The following is a 21,764-nucleotide window of genomic DNA, read 5'->3' as shown; positions in this document are numbered from 1 at the left end:
GCCAAAGGAAGTCTTGATCATTCAGAAGTCATTTATCAGAACATGCATGTTGTGGGTGGACGTGACACCCTCTTTTATACGCCAGTGAAGATTGGAGAGGCGGTGACATTGAGTGCAATGTTGGACAGTGGTTCGATGGCCTGCACTATAAATGAGTCTGCTGAGATGAAACTGAGATTGGCTGGTGCAGTGGATGAATGTGGTGAGTTTCAAACTGACGTTACTCTTATAGGCTGTGGAGGGCTACGTGTCAAACCCAAATCCTCATTCAATCTTCCCATGGAAGTGTATGGTATAAAGATGGTAGTTCCCACCTTAGTGGTTCCTGGACAACATGATGAGCTGATACTTGGGACTAATGTCATTAAACACATTCTCAAATACTTCAAATTGTGTGATGGATATTGGCAAACTCTGTCTTGTCCAACTCCAGCAGACCCTGAGTGTGAAAGCTTCTTGTCAATGCTTGCTGGATTGAACCGCTGGAGAGGAAAAGAGATACCTGAACGGATAGGAACAGTCAGATGCAACTCCGCTGTTTATCTTGAGCCGGGTTGTGAGTATTTAGTATGGGGGAGGCTGCCCAAATCTGCTGTTGTGTCCCCGGGAAGTGCAGTCATGACTGAACCTACATCTTCTCACTCGGCTCCCAGAGGTGTTATGGTGGCTAGACTAATCACGTCTCTGTGGGGAGATGGATGGATCCCCTTGAAACTTGTCAACACATCAGGCAGTCCAGTGTTATTGAGACGGAATGCAAAAATTGCGGACCTATATCCGTGCATTGCTGTTGAAGATCTTGATCACACCAGTGCAGTCCATCCTTCTCTGGTAAACTGCCCCACAAGTTTCATCTGTGAATGAGCGACTGAAGTCTATTGGCCTGGACAATCTTGATATTGACTCGTGTGATATCTCGGAGGCATGCGAGCAACGTTTGCTGAACCTAATACTGAGTTACGAAGACATCTTTTCACGTAACCATCTTGATTGTGGGGAAGCAAGGGATTTCGTCCACAGGATACACCTCTCAGACACTAGACCATTCAGGCTTCCATTCAGACGAGTAGCACCCAGTCAATGTCAAAAACTGCGACAGGTACTGACTGAAATGGAGGAGAAGGAGATAATTTGGCGATCTACCAGTGAGTATGCTTCTCCTCTCGTTTTGGTCTGGAAGAAGAATGGGGACTTGCGTGTGTGCACTGATTTTCGTTGGTTGAACAGGAGAACCCTGAAGGATGCGCACCCTCTTCCTCATCAGGCAGATTGTTTGGCAGCACTTGGCGGTAATGCCCTCTTTAGCACAATGGATTTGACATCCGGATTCTATAATATGCCGCTGCATGAGGAGGACCGCAAGTTTACCGCCTTTACAACGCCTATGGGCCTCTTCGAGTACAATCGGTTACCCCAAGGCCTCTGCAACAGTCCCGGCAGCTTCATGCGTATGATGATCAACATATTTGGAGACAATAACTTTCTCAGTCTGTTGTGTTATCTGGATGACCTGATTGTCTTTGGCCCAGATGAGCAGACCGCCCTTGATCGCGCGGAAATGGTGTTTGACAGGCTTCGCACACACAATCTTAAGCTGTCTCCAAAAAAATGCCACCTGATGAGAAAATCAGTGAAGTTTCTTGGGCATATGATCGATCAGACAGGTGTTTCCACAGATCCAAGCAAAGTTGAAAGCATCTCAAAGATGAGCAGTTTGGATTTGATGGAGCTTGATGGAGTGACTCCTTCTCAGAAGAAAATAAGATATTTCCTGGGAATGATAAATTACTACCAGCACTTTATTCCAAACTATTCCGCTACAGCCAAGCCACTTTTTAATCTTCTGAAGGGTCAAAAGTCAAGAGCGAAGAATCTGAGGAAGCTAGATCATGCTCGCCAGAGTAGGAAGCTGAAACCTAGTGACTGGACGCAAGCGCAGGACCAGGCAGTTGAGAGGTTGAAAACATTGTTGGTCGAGAGCGTTGTCCTTGCCCATCCTGATTTTGATCACCCTTTCATACTGGCAACAGATGCCTCCTTAGATGGTATTGGTGCTGTGCTCTCACAGGTCCCAGAGGGGGAGACAAAAGCCAGGCCTGTGGCCTTCGCCAGCAAGTCCCTTTCTCGTTCGCAGCAAAATTATCCAGCACATCGTTTGGAGTTTTTGGCCTTGAAATGGTCAGTATGTGATAAATTCAGTCATTGGCTTAAAGGACATGAATTCACTGTCTTGACTGACAATAATCCTTTGGCCCATATACTTACAAAACCCAAACTTGATTGCTGCGAACAGCGTTGGGTGGCTAAATTAGCTAGCTACAACTTTGACATAAAGTACGTGCCCGGTCCCCAAAACACAGTTGCTGATGCCCTGAGCCGGGTTCCATTTGTCAAAACTGATGTCACGCAGAGTCTTCTCAAAGAGCCATATGGAGCACTTCTGGCTGGTTCCAGAGGAATGTCCACAGATTCAGTGCAGGATGCCTTTAGAAGGTCATGTGATTCAGCTAGGGGGCAGAGTGTCCTTAATCTAGGCCAGTCATGTAAATCATACATGGAACAAACCAAAGAAGTTCTGACTGTCCCAAAAGCAGATGTATCTGCTATATTGAACTCACATGTTGAGTGGGATATAGGTGTCAGGGAACGAGCAATGTCTGTCATTGATCACTTACCTCAGTTGATGTCAGAAGGGCAGGACACATTGCCAGCATATTCAGAACAGGAGCTACGTGACAAACAGCTCACAGACAAAATTTTATCAAGAGTCTTGTATTATGTTGAGCGTCGGCGTAGGCCTTCGAGAAGAGAAAGGTCGAAGGAATCGATGATTGTTATTCGATACTTGAAGCACTGGGAGAAACTTGTTGTCAGAAATGGTATCTTGTACAGAGTGTCTCGTGATCAACTATCAAGAACAAATCGCTACCAATATGTTGTTCCAGAGTCTTTAGTGAGTGTGATCTTGAGAGGAATCCATGACGACTGTGGTCACCAAGGTCAGTCAAGGAGTGCTAGCCTTGCACAACAGCGCTTCTTTTGGCTGAACATGGATCAAAATGTGAGAGACTATGTGCGCCAATGTCACCGCTGCACTGTGAGCAAAACAACTGATCCCTCTGGTAGAGCTCCCCTGGAGAGCATTTCAACAAGTAGACCGTTAGAGCTTGTCTGCATAGACTTCTGGTCAGCAGAAGACTCTACTAACAAGTCTGTTGACGTTTTGGTGGTAACCGATCATTTTACGAGGCTAGCACAGGCCTTTGTGTGTAGAGACCAGTCCGCCAAACAGGTTGCCAGGATCCTATGGGACAGGTATTTTTGTATTTATGGCCTCCCAGAACGAATCCATAGTGACCAGGGTCCAAGCTTTGAAAGTAAATTGATCCGAGAGCTTCTAAGGGTCTCTGGGGTGAACAAGTCACACACGACACCGTATCACCCAATGGGTAATGGAAGCGTGGAACGCTTTAATAGAACCCTTGGAAACATGATACGAGCTTTATCACCAGACGTGAAAAGAGATTGGCCGAGACGGTTGCAGACACTGACATTTCTGTATAATTGCACAATCCACGAAACAACAGGCTATGCTCCTTTTTATTTAATGTTCGGGCGTGTGCCCCGTCTGCCCATTGACATTCTTTTTCGTTCTGTCTTAAATGATTCAGCTGTAACCTGCTGTGATAAGTTTGTAACCACTTTGGTCAAAGATCTGAAAGAAGCTTTACTGATTGCACAAGAACATGCAACAAAAGAGCAGAAAAGGCATGCAGAGCTGTACAACCGAAGGGTTAAAGGACTGCTCATTGAAACAGGCGATCAGGTGCTCCTAGCAAATAAAACCGAAAGGGGGTAAGAAGAAAGTCGCTGACAGGTGGGAGTCAACCGTTTACACTGTTGTGGACCGTAAACCGGACACTCATACTTACAGGATCCGTAACCCAGCCACGGGTCAGGAAAAAGTGGTTCATCGAAACCTGTTGATGTTGGTGAATTTCTTACCGGTGAATGTAGAGAACTCTCTGCCTGATCAACATTCTGATGTATCCACCTCTTGCCAGAGGTCGTCTTCTGTCCTGTCATTGTGTGCAGTGGAGGATGAGTCCTTAGGAGGAGATGCAGAACTGTCTGAGCACATGGAGGACAGCTACAGCAGCGTTACAATAGATGGCTCAGTGATAACGAGAGGCGAGGCGATACCTACATGTGATGATGTTGACGTTGACTCTAAGGATGATTCTGTGTCAGTTCAGGAATCTGATAACAGAAACAGAACCATAAGTTGGGTTTCAGACCTGCCTGAAAGATCCCATCATGAGTCTGATCATACCCCAAGTGGAGTTCTAGTAGATCCTATGACTGAAGCCTCTCCTTCTGCACCAAAAAGTCATGTACCTGAAACGTCAAGAGATGCAAAAACATCTGTTTCTGATGGTGACACGAGGCGGTTCAGATTCGCATGAATCAGATACTGAGACAGTCCTGTCTGCCCCGCCACACCCTCAGACACCTACCAACACCTATGTAGCCGACACCGTAAATGTGCCGCAAAGTTCTAGCCCAGTCACACAGATCAGGTCACGCTTTGGTCGCATGATTAAACCTGTTGACAGATTAATACATGTAATGTCAGCACAGGCAGTGGTTCAGGATACAAAATACAATGTTCAAGCTGTTTGCAAGTCAGTGTTTAGGGCTTTCTCTGCCTAAAACAAAACATTCAATTTCATGTCTCTTGGCATGTTGGTTAAAAAAAGTGTTAAGGCTGTTTTATAGTCTTACAGCAACAGTTCAGATTTTTAAGCGCATACCTGAAGAACTGGGATGCCTTCGGATCCTTGTGTACACCTTGTGTACTTCTACATTATTATTATTATTTTTTATTTATTTATTTATTTTTTTCTTCATTTCGTTTGAGAATTGTAATGGAAAGTAGAGCTTGGAAGGATATTGTGGAATGTATGTAGGTGTTCTGCTGTCAGTAGCTGGTGAGAGAGCTTAGCGCTACTCTCTCATCACTTCATCCTTAAGGGATAATTGTTTTTTTTTGACGGTCCTTTGATAGGAGATCCTTTCTCATTGTGAAGTTCACTATTGTGAACTGAAGGAAAAGTGTTCCGTTGTTGATACTCGCCTGGTCATGCACTTATTTTATGTAAATTCAGTGGGGGTGGATGTAACAGGGTTAAAAAGAACATTTAATTTAAAGAGCAATATTATGTGAATTTTATAAAATAAGGCATTCGGCTGTATGCATTGGCGTTCAAAGGCTCCCATCCTGTGGCTGTTAATGGTACTGCAGATTTTGTATTTTGTCGCTCTTCTCTTGCCGTACCGCAGCAGATTGAAGTGTCGATGCTGCGGGTATGTATGTTTTTACACGCTCCAACTTGTTAACAGATTAAATGTAAAAACGATGTGTTTTACGTTGACCTTTTCGATGCAGTATATTTCGTACATGTATTTGAACATATATAATGCATTTAATGTTTTAACGTGGTCGTTGAAATAGTTATAAAATGTATTGAATTTCCATGTGCGTCACAGGAGTGAACACGTTCATTTATTGTGATAATTGCATCTCTAAACCATCTGACAATTATTTGTATTATGAGTTGAGTGAATTATAACGAGTCAAGAGTGTAATTTCTATTTTTCTAGCCTTTTGTGAATGTCTGCAGTTCTGTCTTCAGCCAAAGTGAATTGTTTTCTCCTTTTTCTGTTTAAAATAAGGTATGTTACTTTCGTGTTTATTCTGTTATATATGTTAACAAATGGTACTTGGCAATTAATGAAAAGTATCAGATATATTGAACAGATTGTCATGTTTAACACATTGTATATGGTGTTTAATAAGAAAATGAGTTTAGCTGGACCGCAGCAGATTGAAGTGTCGATGCTGCGGCCTTTTGTGAATGTCTGCAGTTCTGTCTTCAGCCAAAGTGAATTGTTTTCTCCTTTTTCTGTTTAAAATAAGATAAATTCAAGTTGAACCCCATTTGTGAGTGTGTCCATCCACGTCCGTTACATAATCAAATTACTTAAATGAGACCAATAACTCTTTTGGGTTGTCATTTACACCTTTTTCAGTTTGGGGAAACAAACCTGCTGTTTGAACCATTGATAGAGATCTTCACAAGCATATGGATTTCCACAGATCAGTGTCTGCGGAGACAGAGGGGTCTAATCGTCTGGTTTTGGTGATGGATGTTAAGGTTTCCAGACAACCATTGATGTGAAAATGTGGGGATGTGCAGTGAAGCCCTCAGCTTGATACACCCCCCCCCTTGGGCAATTAAATGTGTGTCTGTGAGTGTGTGGTTTTTGGTGTTGCTCTATATTTGTTTAATGTCTCCTTTGAGATCATATCCTGGCAGTAAACATTGTGTTGCCTCCTTCAGAGTCCCAATCAAGTCCCTAGATGGTTTGTAGGAGAGGGCCTGGAATACAGTACATCATCTCTCCTCTCAAGTCCCTCGAGAGGTTACAGCCTGCATCTCATTGTCTGCATTGATCTACAGACTGCACAAGGATGATGATCAATATCTGGATTAGTGGAGGCAGGTGTATCTTTGTCTGTCTCTTCTTTGCTTTAACCTCATCACCAAAATGCCAATCCAGTCAGAAGCTGGAGAAGAGAGGACTGAGCACATACTGATGTCTTTGTGTTAGACAAGGCAGACAGTCCTTTACTCTTTCTGTCATTGCTGAATGCTATGATTTGCTCTTGTCTAATGCCAGGACATCAACAGATCTTAACAGAACTGAATGTGTCTCTGCTCACAGCCACTACACTACATCTACATATCTGTGTTAATTGGCGTTTGCAGTTTGCCAGGTTGTGTAGCTCCTGCCTGCCGTTGCTATGGCAGCAATCACAGGGCCTCAGCTGGCGAGTTAGTGCTGCCCTATACACCGTCTATCTCGGCGCTCGTTTCTCTAAACCTGACAGCCACCACAGCAGGTCCTTTAAGGGATATTTAATAAGGCAAATAATAATCCCAACATTCTTACTTATTAAACATTTTCTAAAGTTAATTTTATCTGATTTCATTTTAATTGAGGCATTTTTAACATCATCTACAATTAATGCTTTTATTTTATTATTTAAATTGATGAATTTGGGCATTCCCTAAAATCTATGATTTTTATTTAATTAAGAGTTATGGGCCTAAAATGAATGCTCATTTATTTTGTTTTATTTTATTTTATTTTATTATTTTTTAATTTGTTTTTTTTGTTTGTTTTTTAAGTCCTTGATTACGATTTAACTTTTTTAACTTTAGTTAGTGTGTAATGTTGCTGTTTGAGCGTAAACAACTTCTGCAAAGTTCCGAAGCTCAAAGTTCAATGCAAAGGGAGATATTTTCTTTTAGAGAAATCGCTTTCTAAGGACTACAACAAATGGCAAACTACAATGAGCCCTGTCCTTGGGAACACACAACAAAGGGGGCGCGAGGCCATGTTGGGCTGCTTTAGAGAAGAGGAAGAGTTGTTGTAGTAGAGTGTTTGTTAACATGCCATCACGAGGGTCAATTCAATGCTGGATTTGCAAAAAAGATTAACATGACAGCACATGCTAGTCGACGAGTTGAATCAACTCCTCAGCAACTACATAAATGTATTCACTAACCATTCAGAAATGTCCAGTTGCATTTTAAAAGTTGTAACTTCTTCCTGAGTCTCTCCATCAGTGTCCGACTCCAGTTTGAACAATGTAAGGCTGAACACATTACTGAAAATCGTTATTTTGACAGTGTGAGATTGCCCAGCATTGTTGTTGTTGAGTAACCTAAGCATGAGCTGTTAAAGCACCGCCCTCTTCTGGAAAGGGGGCCAGGAGCAGTTCATTTGCATTTAAAGGGACACACACAAAAATGGTGTGTTTTTGCTTACACGCAAATAGGGGCAAATTTGCCAAGCTATAATAAATGATCTGTGGAGTATTTTGAGCTGAAACTTCAGACACATTCTGGGGACACCAGAGACTTACATTACATCTTGTGAAAAGGGGCATAATAAGTCCCCATTAAATTGATGCATTTGGACATTTCCTAAAATCTATGATTTTTTATTATTATTTAATTAATTTAAATTTAAGTGTGAAAAAAAGTGAATGTTCATTTATTTTATTTTATATGTTTACATGTTCCCTAAATGTACTGTTTTATTTTACTTAACTTTACTTTTTTTAAAGGTGCCCTAGAACTTTTTTAAAAAAATACATCTAAGGTGTCTCCTGAATGTGTCTGTGAATTTCATTTCAAAATACCCCATAGATTTTTTTAAATTCATTTTTTAACTGCCTATTTTGGGGCATCATTATAAATGAGCCGATTCAGGCTGCGGGCCCTTTAAATGCTGACGCTCTCCGCCCCTGGAGCTCGCGCTTGCCTTAAACAACATAAAAAAAGTTCAAACAGCTAATGTAACCCTCAAAATGGATCTTTACAAAGTTTTCGTCATGCATGTCTAATCGCGTAAGTACAGTGTTTATTTGGATGTTTACATTTGATTCTGAATGAGTTTGAGGCTATGCTCCGTGGCTAATGGCTAATGCTACACTGTTGGAGAGATTTATAAAGAATGAAGTTGTGTTTATGAATTATACAGACTGCAAGTGTTTAAAAATTAAAATAGCGACGGCTCGTGTCTCCGTGAATACAGTAATAAACGATGGTAACTTTAACCACATTTAACAGTACATTAACAACATGCTAACGAAACATTTAGAAAGACAATTTACAAATATCACTAAAAATATCATGCTATCATGGATCATGTCAGTTATTATTGCTCCATCTGCCATTTTTTGCTGTTGTTCTTGCTTGCTTACCCAGTCTGATGATTCACCTGTGCAGATGCAGACGTGTAATCTCTTTCATAATGTTGGGAACATGAGCTGGCATATGCAAATATTGGGGTCATACATATTAATGATCCAGACTGTTACGTCACAGTCGGTGTTATGTTGAGATTTGCTGTTCTTCTGAGGTCTTTTAAACAATTGAGATTTACATAAGAAGGAGGAAACAATGGTGTTTGAGACTCACTGTATGTCATTTCCATGTACTGAACTCTTGTTATTTAACTATGCCAAGGTAAATTCAATTTTTGAATCTAGGGCACCTTTAATTGATGCATTTGGGCATTCCCTAAAATCTATGATTTTTTTTTTATTATTTATTTAATTTAATTTGAAACATTTTGGGCATTTTTTTTAAAATCAAATTAAAATATATTCAAATTGAGCCATGTTTTAGTATTGTTTATTGTTAAAGTTCTATTTATTTTTATTTAATTTTTTGCAGTGAGGCCCCCCGGTTGCTCTGTCTGACTGGGGAACAACACTGTTAAGCCTCTATTTCTCTCTCTCTCTCAATTCGAGACTAATGTACTCTCACCTTACCAGCTGATGAGTTCAGGGTGCAATCGCACAAGGTGAAAGCCATTAATACCATGTTGAGTTAATAGGTGTTTTTCTGAAGAGGGTGTGAAAAAAAAGTGATATGTGAAGTTCAGAGTATTTCTCATTTATCAGAGATGAATAAAAGAATAAAAGTTGTTAGAATTACTGAAAATATACACAATTGCATACAGTGCGATTAGTATTTAAAATATAAAGATGTTTTATGTGAAGATTGTTTAAAAGTTATGCTTTTCCTATATTTAGGAGATTAAAAGTTCCTCCCCCCTCTCTCACTCACACACAATGCCCATAAGCCTAATTTGCCATCTGATTATCTAGTAGGGAGAGCTGTTCAAGCCGAGTCCCACACAGAGAGAGCCCGAGGCCTGGGAGGGGCAGAGACGGGCCTCATCTCTGCCAGCATATGGCCAACTAAACGCTCCTGTGACCTAAAATGACCTCAGATTAGAGCACACAGGCTCAAACCTCCAGCCAAACCTTAAACCTCCTGACTGCTAATGCAATAATTACCACAGTCTCCCTGCATCTAATGCAGGAGACTCTATAATTGAATATTAATGTCATACCTTTCCATCATGTAAATATTTGTAAAAGTGGTAATTTCCAAGATATGTACTTTTATTTTTTTGTGTACTTATTTTTTTTCCCCCTTAAAATGGCATTGATGATGCGTGTAAAGCTGAATATGTCTGATAAATAATTTTATGAATTATGAAGTCATATTTGCTGCTTGGAAACTATAAATATAGTTAGTTACATCTAAAAGTGGGCTTTGTATTTAGCTTGGGCCACGTCCAGTTTAAGCTCTGCCCATGTCAGTATTATTTTTGTATTATTAATACAATTATATTAATATTTTATAAGTTAGCTTTTATTTTTAGTTTTCATTTTATTTTAAGTAATTTTGTTATGTGTTTTTGTCATTCTTATTAGCGGTTGTTTTTTTCAATATTTCTATATAGATTTATTGAATTAACTTCAATTCTATTATTTCAATTAAATACAGATTTAGATTATTTTGTCACAGGTACAAGTCTTTTACTACAGATAATGACTGTGCTGTAACTCTTAAACATTGCTGCTATCATAATTATATGTCAACTTTTACACAAAGGTTTAAAGTATTCATGTCGATAGCATGTCCTTGCGGTCACCCTCACTTTTGCACATCTTTCACCAACTAGTTTGGTTGCAGTAATTGGTTAACATATCGAGTAACCGTCGAGGCATGAAGGGAAGAGAAGAAAAAGAGGGAAGGAGACAAGCGAGTTGAAATGCTTTACATGGGACTAGTGGCGAAATATGCTGCTCATTAGCCCAGTGCTTTTTTGGAGGTTGAGCTCTCCTCTCTGCCTAAACACTCAGAGGATGGCAGAGGAGGCCGTCCTGTCCCTCATCCTCCTCTGTGTTGATGTGCAATTACGAGCTGGAGCGCTCATCAGCCACACAAAGACATGCTCTGCCTGTCTGCTGCCCATTTTAATAGGACACTTTTCTTTATTCAGCACTCCCCCTTCAAATAGAGACATCAAAGAAGGACAAATAGAGAAATAAGCAGAGATTTTATGGGTGTGAGGACAGCCTTTGCTTCTATGGGAAGAGGATGAAATTGGCTGACATTTTCACTTCTGGGAAGGTTGATATGAACTCTTTGTCATGGATACTCACCCTGTGAGTGCTTAAAGGGGTAGTTCACACAAAAATGAATATACTGGTAGACATGATAAATCAGTAGAAATTTGTCAATCGGTAGAGATTTCTATGGTCTCTATCACACCCATGTAACGTTGGCGGGCTGTGCCTTCAAGTAAGCGTAGCATTTGAATGAGTTTATAATCCTTGGGGTTTATAAACAAGTGTTTTTAAACCGTTTAAATACAGTAAGCAGCAAAATAACTCATTTCAGTACATGCACAAGCTGTTTCAGAGACTGTTTCTTAGCACTCATACCTGAAACACGTGCACAAAAAGCGTGTACTCATACAGCGTGCGAGTACTGAAATAAGTTTTATTTTTAATTTAGTTTTTTTTGTTGTTATTATAGGATAGTACTAATTGTTTTTGTGATATTTTTGTGTAAATTGGTGATGAGAATTATGAATATCATAACCTTATTTAAAGCAAAAATAACTATATCATGATATATATATATATATGTTATTGTTAAAATTATTCACATCGTGATATAAGATTTTGGTCAGATCTCCCACCCCTATTCTCAACTTTGATTATATCAAACAAACACAGTTAAAATATGAAGAGTTCAGATGTAAAAGCCTCTAAGTGCTCTAAGTGAAATTTTCTTCTAAAATGAGCATTTTTATCAAGCTTGTATGTTTATGTTCAGTTATTTCACTTTAATGGCAATGAAAATGACCTATTAATTAACATTAAAGTGAAATTACTGAACCTAAACATATGAGCTTGTTAAAAATGCTTATTTTAGAAGAACATTTCAGATGGCACTTAGAGGCTTTTACATCTGAACTCTTCATATGTTTAAAAAAAAACAAAAAAAAAAAACATTTTTTTGAGGCAGTCTCTCGTCCAACCATTAACCTTTGTGAAAGACTGAGGTAGATGCTTGAGGTTTGTTTGTTCCGTAATCCCATTCCACTCACTAAGATAATTACTCTGTTCAACGTTTTATGCTTTGAAACTGCGAAATCAATCAAATGCCTAATTAAGAAAATCAATTAAGAACTATTTGGGATAACTTGAACTTGATATTGAGTAAGAAATTCTGTTCAGTATCCACCATCTTAAAGACCCCATCAAGTTTTGTGGCTTTCATTTCTCTTTGTTTTCAACTAATAAGACACACTGAAGAGAAACACTGAAGAGTCATTTTATTCACAAGAAAATAGGGCAGCATGATGTTTGGAAAAAAAAAAAATTTAATTTATTTTTTTAATTATTTATTCATTATTTTGATTTTTGATTGTTTTAAATGATTTTGTGTATGTTTGAAGGGCTGCACGATTTGGTGAAAAAAAATATAGCGATTTTATATATAAATATGACTATAAAATAATCATAATAATTATTACTTTTAAAAAACACACGCTATATTTATATAATTAAATCACAGTCTAAGCCATATCACGATTTCGGTTTTAATTCAATTAATCGTGCAGCCCTACAAGAAATACACATCATAGCTTATTTAGCCCCTTCACTTGTTAAAGTGATTTTTTCCCTGCATATTTTAAAGATAACTTATTTAAAAGAGCACAGAGGAAGACGATTGCTTCAAAGCGCTAACAGTAGGAGAATGCACACCTCTGGACCTCCACCCCTCATACGCTGTCATGCTAATTAGACGCACATTAAATCAAAACAGCATTGGTGTTAATTGATTTTATCCAGTGCCTCTGTAATTACATTGTTGTTTTTAAGTGGTTAAACCCCCCTTGTGTCACTGAGCGGTGCACAGACCCCAGTATCACAGAGCCAGACCAGGATCCTGTACTCAGCATGGCTTTTCAAGAGTGTTATTAATTGAATGGGAGGTGGAGGGGGATTGCATTGCAACGCCACTGTAATCAAACTCATAGATGCCTTCTTTAAAGTATAATTGCTTTGTCAAAGGGCTGCTATTCATATTGTGCTTTTCATTACAAACCTCATGGAATTAAAATTCAAGTTTTGTGGCTTTAGCTCAATGGGTATTAGATTCAAAGGCCTCAGTATGATTGTGGTGACATACACCAGATATTTTGTTGCAATTATGTAATGCAGCTAAATGTACATAAAAAGTGTGTACACAAAATTGGGACAGAACTATGTGCAAGTTAAAATCAGTGAAAACCAAGTAAATTAAATAATTTAAATAGGGCTTACACATATAAGACTTACATTTAAAATAAACTAATACATTTAAATAAATATTATAAACGCATACCTCATAGAGAGCAGATCTTTAGTAGACGTGCGAGTTTGGTTAATGTACTGATGAATTGCCCAGATTTTTTGCATCTTTGTGTTAAGAGTCTTTGAATTCATTGTCCAGATTATTCTTGAGAAAATGTGCCTTTGGCAACAGAAATGCTGTTTCTGACGTCTTTTTTTTTGTTGTTGTTGTTGTCATTTTTATTCTCTAAGGTGTAAAAAACAAAGTAAATGAATATTATATTGCAGTAATATAAAACATTAAAGGCACAATATGTAAGGTATTTGGATTAAAATATCCAAAAGCCACTAGAACAGCGTTATATTATATTATATTTAATTGACTTGTGTACTTAAATTATTCCTAATGTTTCCAAAAATGTTTAAATTCAGAGAAATAAGCAATTTTAACCAGGACACGGACCTTGTCGTGCGTCGCCTATCAATGACATCATACCCGTGTTATCCTCGATTTCTGTTTTTTGTAGAAAATACGAAAACACTAAAGACGCTTTAATATATTATGTTTTCTTAGACAGGTGAGCAACTGTTTGGATACATTCATCAACAGAAAACTAATCATTGTTATATAGCTCAACACATTAAGTCTTATTGTTTAAATCTCGTTTTCTTGATCTACTGCGAATACCATGTGTTACCATGCCTAATATCGATCTAGCTTACTGCAGTGTGCAACAAGTGTCTCATAGCAGCCGCCGAGCGAACGCACAGGGTAGTATTATAACAACTTTCAACACACAAATGTATCAAATATGATAAAACAGCACTGCGTTACAAGGCATCTTGAAGCTACGCCTTTGTTTTGAATAAGCAACCTTGGCAAAAAACTATATATTGTACCTTTTAACATTAATGTCCCACTGGACAGGACATAACAAGATTGACTCAACCAATGATGTGAACATACTACCTATTTATTCATAAATATATATAGTCAAAAAAAATTGAAATTACACACTTCACCTCTGAGGATAAAAGATGTGAGTCTGTTACAGTTTTTTAAAAATTGCTTTGGTGCAATTTTCGCAAGTAATTGGTAAATTTTCAAAACTCACAAAGTATCCTTTTCACTATACACAAAATAAGTGTTTCATCCATATAAATGTTTCATTCACAGTAACTGCCTTACATAATGCTATTACTATCAAACTTTTGATTTGCATCTCTTTTTGTTCAGTTTAATACATTTGTCTATTATTTAATCCAAATGATCTTAATGGTTAATCAATGAATCATTTGGTACACCTATAGATTTCTATAGATACAGATTCTATATATATAGTTTCTACTTTGTTTGCAATTGACCCTTCGCAAAGACCCGCCCCCCTCAGTTACTGTTGCTTTGTCCGACAAGCCGTGGCGCTGTCATGCCACACAGAGTGAAAAATACATCGCAGAGCAAAGAGGAAACTGACAACACGTCGAAAGACAAGACAGAGCAGGTTAATTATGATATTAAACAAAGTCCCAGCTTTCAAATTGTGTATTTTTTTTAAAGAAATTCAAACATTAAAAACATTTTGTGGCTCTTTAATGTGTCGTGACAGATTGTTGTAGCGCCTCAGATCAAGAGGCTCGTGAACTGATCATCTCTTCTTACTAGTTCATTTATAGCATAAAATAAACATGAATGAACATGAGAAGGAATGTTGTTTCAAACGCAGAAAGACGTAAATACACACCATTTTTCAAGTTCAAGTCCACTGAGGTTAATCTCATAACTCCTGACTGCTTTGTCGGACAAAATGGCGGATTCGGTGGTATGATTGGTTAGATCGCTTGTCAATCAAACTCCTGGCGAAGGGTAAATTTCCGATACGGGCTAAACAAGAGTAATGAATTCTTTTTACATTATAAGCAAGTTATCTTAGATTATAACCACTATGTTCAAAGTGTGTGTGTGGTCATGGTATTCCCTACGTTATGGGCAAATGTTCTCACAAGTATAGTAATACCAGTAAATTCTGACCTCATGTGGACTTTTTTTTTTTTTTTGTCCCCATGAGAATACAAGCTTATAAATCATACAGAATTATGTTTTTTTGAAAACTAAAATATCAGAAAGTTTTCTGTGATGGGTAGGTTTAGGGTTAAGCGAGAGAATATACAGTTTGTACAGTATAAAAACAATTACATCTATGGAATGTCCCTATAAAACATGGAAACTGTAAACAGATTACCATGTTAGAGACTGCCACATTACTGTAAGTCACCCTTATAAAGGTCAACTACAGTATAGATTCAGTCATATGGTTCAGTGAGAACATTCACTGTATTGGCAGTAAACTGTTCTAGCACAGAACATCATGGCTGTTTCATACTTCATCACACCTTTCGATAACACACTAAATTACAAAACATTACAGATTTTAATACAATTATGTAATTTAGGTAAAGTGTATTATCTAATGTGGCATCTGTAGCCTGTGTTACAGTAGGATAATTATTTCAGCAACAAGGGTGATTTGAAACATGTATCTTGCATTGTTTGCTATTGAATTAACTGATTGTTAAAAGTACTAAATTGAAAGAAGATCATACTGTTGTGTTTCGGTGATTAAACCAAATGTTCTCATTATATATCACAATGATCTTGTTTTGAAACAGTGATTATGTAAATATGAAAATATGTACAACTAGAACGAAAGCATGAGATCAAGTTTTGAAACAATGACTACCCTGCGTTCCAAATTATTATGCAAGTGGCATGTAAGATTTCAGTAGAATAAACATTCAGATTTTAGTTTTTCTAAGAAAATGTATGTTTGTTTATTTATCCATGTCTTTTTAGATAGCTGGTATCAATCTCAGTCAAAATAATTTGTCAGATGTATGGAAACCCTACTTAGAGGTTGTTCCACATTATTAAGCAACTCACAGTTTTCATGCAATATGGGGAGGAAGAAAGATCTTTCTGAAGATGAAAAGCATGAAATGGTGCAATGTTGTGCAAAAGGCATGAAAACAACTAATATTGTGTGAAACTGAATGGAGATTATCAAATTATCATAAGATTTGCGAGTGATTTAGAGCATAGCAGAACTCGGTCAGATAAAGGCTTATTAATGAAAGTTCCTATCAAAAAAAATTATTGTATTAAAAGGGCAGCTATAAAAAAAAAAAGCCAGTGTTGAGCAGCAAACAGGTATTTGAAGCTCCTGGTGTCTCTGGAGTCTCAAGAAGCTCTCCATGCAGGCTGGCAGTTGTGCGTAAAGATGCATTTTAGACACCACTAACCAAACCTCACAAAGAGAAACATTTACAGTGGGTTTAGAAATACAAACAGTTTTATTGCTGTGGTGTTTTTTTTTTTTTTTTTTGCAGATTGGGATAGTACATAGTACATTGTATTTCAGAAAGCACTATCCTCCTTTTTATACCATAGCTGAAAATGGCCAGTTATGAACTCCACATATCTTGCAAAAGTAATTTTAATACCCTCCATCTCACTTCCCAATATTCCAGCCCAAATCATCACCCACCAGCTCCTTGCTGGCGTCGCAGTCTTGTTGGAACGTGGTGGCCATTCACCAGCCATCCAGAAATCCATCCGTTTAGACCATCTATTGTAGTATGGCATTATAGTCAGTGAATAAAACTATTTAAAAAATGAGTCTTCATGAATTTCTACACCCACTGTAAATGTTTCTCTTTGTGAGGTTTGGTTTGTGGTGTCTAAAATGCATCTTTACGCACAACTGCCAGCCTGCATGGAGAGATTCTTGAAACTCCAGAGGCACCAGAAGCTTCAAAAAACCTGTTTGCTGCTCAACACTGGCTTTTTTTTATAGCTGCCCTTTTAATACAATTCATTTTTTTGATAGGAACTTTCCTCAATAAGCCTTTATCTGACCGAGTTCTGCTGTGCTCTAAATCACTCACAAATCTTATGATAATTCGATAATCTCCATTCAGTTTCACACAATATTAGTTGTTTTCATGCTTTTTGTACAACATTGCACAATTTCATGCTTTTCATCTTCAGAAAGATCTTTCTTCCTCCCCATATTGCATGAGAACTGTGACTTGCTTAATAATGTGGAACAACCTCTAAGTAGGGTTTCCATAGATCTGACAAATTATTTTGTCTGAGATTGATACCAGCTATCTAAAAAGACATGGATAAATAAACAAACATTTTCTTAGAAAAACTAAAATCTAAATGTTTATTCTACTGAAATCTTACTGATATGTCAATTGCATAATAATTTGGAATGCAGGGTAGCTGTGTTACAAGTGTGATCAGTCTGAATTTTTGTACAACGAGTTTTGAAAATCTACACCTTAGATGTGAAAATAGTACCAAAGCAAATAAAAAAAACTGTATAATTGCAGATGAATGTATGCCATTGAGTGGTACTATAACAAACCCTTGTGTTCTTGATGGATGTGGAGAGATGGATGAGCAGAAGGAGAGGGGATGTGAGTGCAGTTTCTCTGGTGATAGTGATTCATATCTACAATCACTGAAGGCCAGAGTGATGGCCAGCACTTCAGCTCAGTAATTGTGAAGAGTGTGCACTTTTTTCTTCCCTCTCTCTCTTTGACATGCACTTTTTTGCCACTTTCTTAGCACTCTCTCAATGCACACACACACTTCTTACCCATACTGTTCCCGCTTTATGCACATTTTCTCTCATAAGGTATGAAAAACATACAGATATATGCACATTTACGATAAGTATGGTTATAGCTGATGTTTTATAGGGTATAGTGCAATGCAGGAATTGGCTGACACCCTAAATTTAATTTAAAATTTACTGTGAGAGAGGGGAAGGGAGAAGAAACACGTTATGTGAGGGAGGACAGTAGACATTAAAATGAATAACTATCAGACTATAAGCTTTAAAGTGAGAGAAAGAGAGAATACAGAATAAAAGGGAAGTCTGATATAATGACTAATTCTTCCACTTTCAATGTATTGTTATCTCAGATAAAGACAAATCGAGAGCTCAGAGATTAAGATTCATCAGCTGCTGATCTCTGAACTGTTTTAGTCTTCTGCTTCCCACCTTCATCTCCATCACCTCGTTGCTAGTCAACCAGACACTCCCCAGTTTCCCAACTCAGCAGCTGCTATTACTGAAACAGGCTTTCTCTTAGCCTTACAAACACGCAAACATACCAAATATATATTCGTATTCATGTTTTTAGCATAAAACAGAATGTAAATTTTTTTCATTATTGCATACACAGTATGATCCAAACGTCTGACACGTCTAATAAAAATGCTTTTATTTTTTTTAATTGAATGAATTTTTTATACCCCACACTTTGGCTTAATGACAGCAGCAGATTTAATGTGTTAAACCTGATGATCATGTTCACCTACATGATTTGAGATGATCCAAAGGGCGTCGCGTGAGTCACATGATCAGTGTCACTATTTTGCTTATGACTTTATTATTTCATTTTTTAATAGCTTGGTTTTAGTATTTTGTAATCTGTAATTAATTTATGTGCTATATTAAATCAGTCCACTTATTCGTCATTCCTGACTGCAGGAAAAAACAAGCACAAGACTGCAAATGCCACAGTCCAGAAGCCGTCACACATTAAAATTCTGTCCTGTTCCTGCAATGCAGTTTGAATTATGCAGTCATTGAATACTCATTAGAGGAAATGCACAGACCCGCTCTTGACATTTTGAGCTGAACTGCATTTAACATAGAAAAATGAATATAGAGAAGATGTAATCGTGTTTGCTAATTGTTAGACTTAGTGTCCCTTGGCTTAATACACACAAGAGCCGTGACCTGGCATTTTGTCATATAATTTCTATCTCGCCAAAGAAGAAAGAACACAGTTTAGGTCTATTGGAGATGTTTAGACTCAGTGAAACATAACAAATGTGCGGTTTATTACATCAAGACGCTAATGACATGTAACAGTTCAGCTGCAGGGAATGAAGTGGAAAGCACCGGACTCACAAAGGGTATATTTTATTCTGCAAAGACAACAAAGGACAGGACAATGTGGCAGAATTTACCGAGAATTCACATTATACATCAGACTGCTTAGTCAGATAGTTGTTAAATTACTAAATCAGGGCTTTAAGCTTAAAATAGATTATAGATCAGCTAAAAATGAACATTTTTCCATTTCTCTCCCTCGTTTGTCTTTCTTATGTGAAAGATATTTTGAAGAACTGTTTAGAATGAAAGTCAATGGGGTCCAAAAACAAAATATAAACAAAAACAGTTCTTCGAAATATCTTCCATTTCATAGCCAACATATTTATAAATATCTTCTTTTGAGTTCCACAGAAGAAAGAGTCGTACTTTGTGAGTGAAGAAATGATGACAAAACTCTCATTATCTGATATAGATTCACTGGAAGTCCAATGCTCTGATGCTAAAGACAAACGTTATCATGAAGTACACTGCATGTTAAGTCGTCACAGCTAGAAATCATTTGTTTTTGTTCTGCCGAGAACATCCTCTCAATTGCAGGCTGTGCTATCATTTGAGACTGATCTACAAAGTGACAGTCCTCAAACTCTGTGACTCAAGGAGTCTATGAGAATCGTTAATTAGTAGGAAGGGAATTCGGGCTGTTGTGAGAATGAGACTTGTAGCAGTAATGGTTAGTAAAACAGATGCTGCAATGGTGTTTCTCCCTCTCTGTGTGTGTGTGTGTGTGTGTGTGTGTGTGTCAAGTCAAGTCAAGTCAAATTTATTTATATAGCGCTTTTACAATTGGTAATTGTTTCAAAGCAGCTTTACATATTAGAAGCACAGAAAAAAAGGGAAGTGGTTAAAACTGTACAAGCAAGCGTGGTAATATGTAACATATACAAGATGGTGCTACATTAAGCCAATGTCGGCTGACTTCCAGGGGTGGAAAAAACCCCCTAGGAGAAAAACCCAGCGTGCTAGCACTGGGAAAAAAGTCCTAGGAGGGAAAAAACCCCTTGGAAGATATATATATGTAAATGTATATGGAGATCAAAATCTGAATTGTACATTTTTATTATAGAGATTAAAAATCGATTATATATAAATATATGTAAGCGGATACGGGGATCCTGGGCTACGTTGTAGTCAGGTCCAGACGCAGGTTCTCCATCTGACCTGGATACGGCCTGGATCCAGCACCCGGCAAACCTCAGGATAAGCAGAGAGACAGATATTAGCGTAGATGCCATTCTTGTTCTGATGTACAGGTATATCTAGTGTTATAGGAAATGTTCTCGGTTCCGGCCGACCTAATTATTGCAGCGTAACAATCCTTTAACGGATTTGAAAAATGTTAATGTATTGATAATGTGTTATGTGTATGCAAGAGCAAAGAGATGTGTTTTTAGTCTAGATTTAAACTGACAGAGTGTGTCTGCTTCCCGAACAATGCTAGGAAGATTGTTCCAGAGTTTAGGTGCTAAATAGGAAAATGATCTGCCGCCTTCAGTTGATTTTGATATTCTGGGTATTATCAACTGGCCTAAATTCTGAGATCGCAATAAACGTGAAGGACTATAATGCATTAAGAGCTCACTTAGGTACTGGGGAGCTAAACCATTTAGAGCTTTATAAGTAAGTAGCAAGATTTTAAAATCTATACGATGTTTAATAGGGAGCCAATGTAATGTTGACAGAACTGGGCTAATATGGTCATACTTTCTGGTTCTAGTAAGAACTCTAGCTGCCGCATTTTGAACCAACTGTAGTTTGTTTAAAAGCCGAGCAGAACAACCACCCAGTAGAGCGTTACAATAATCTAGTCTTGAGGTCATGAATGCATGAACCAACTGTTCCGCATTTGTCATTGAGAGCATATGTCGTAATTTAGATATATTTTTTAGATGGAAGAAGGCGGTTTTACAGATACTAGAAACATGACTTTCAAATGAAAGATTGGTATCAAAGAGCACACCCAGGTTCCTAACTGAGGTGTGTGTGTGTGTGTGTGTGTGTGTGTGTGTGTGTGTGTGTGTGTGTGTGTGTGTGTGTGTGTGTGTGTCTGGAGGTCGGCAGTCTGTTTTCAAAGGAAGACTGCAGCCGTGAGCTGTTCTGCCTTATGTTTGACTAACTCAGTGTAACGCTCATTGGGAGGAGGCTGAGAAACAGAGTGTTTGTCAGAGACGTGCTGCGCTGATTTGGCAGAACTCTGCAGGTCAACACAGCAAGCCAAACACACACACACATTACAAACACACACAACTAAAATGCAAAGAAACACTGGAAATGTATTAATTCGGGGTTTCTCTCTCATGTAATTCAAAGAAAATCTCTTTTCAGGAATTGATAGTTAGATAGCTTAGCTTCAGTGAGTTGTGGTGTTTGCTGTGTAGTTGCTAAAGGCTTGATAGTATGTGGTTTGTTAAGGAGAGTTGTGCTATTACTTATGTAAATGATTAGACTGATGATTAGATTTTTTTCCCTGGCATATAATAAAAAAAAATAATAAAAAATAAGTTAAC

Source organism: Chanodichthys erythropterus, chromosome 3, assembly GCF_024489055.1.
Source record: "Chanodichthys erythropterus isolate Z2021 chromosome 3, ASM2448905v1, whole genome shotgun sequence".
NCBI lineage: Eukaryota > Metazoa > Chordata > Actinopteri > Cypriniformes > Xenocyprididae > Chanodichthys > Chanodichthys erythropterus.
Note: the sequence above shows the minus strand (reverse complement) of the source record.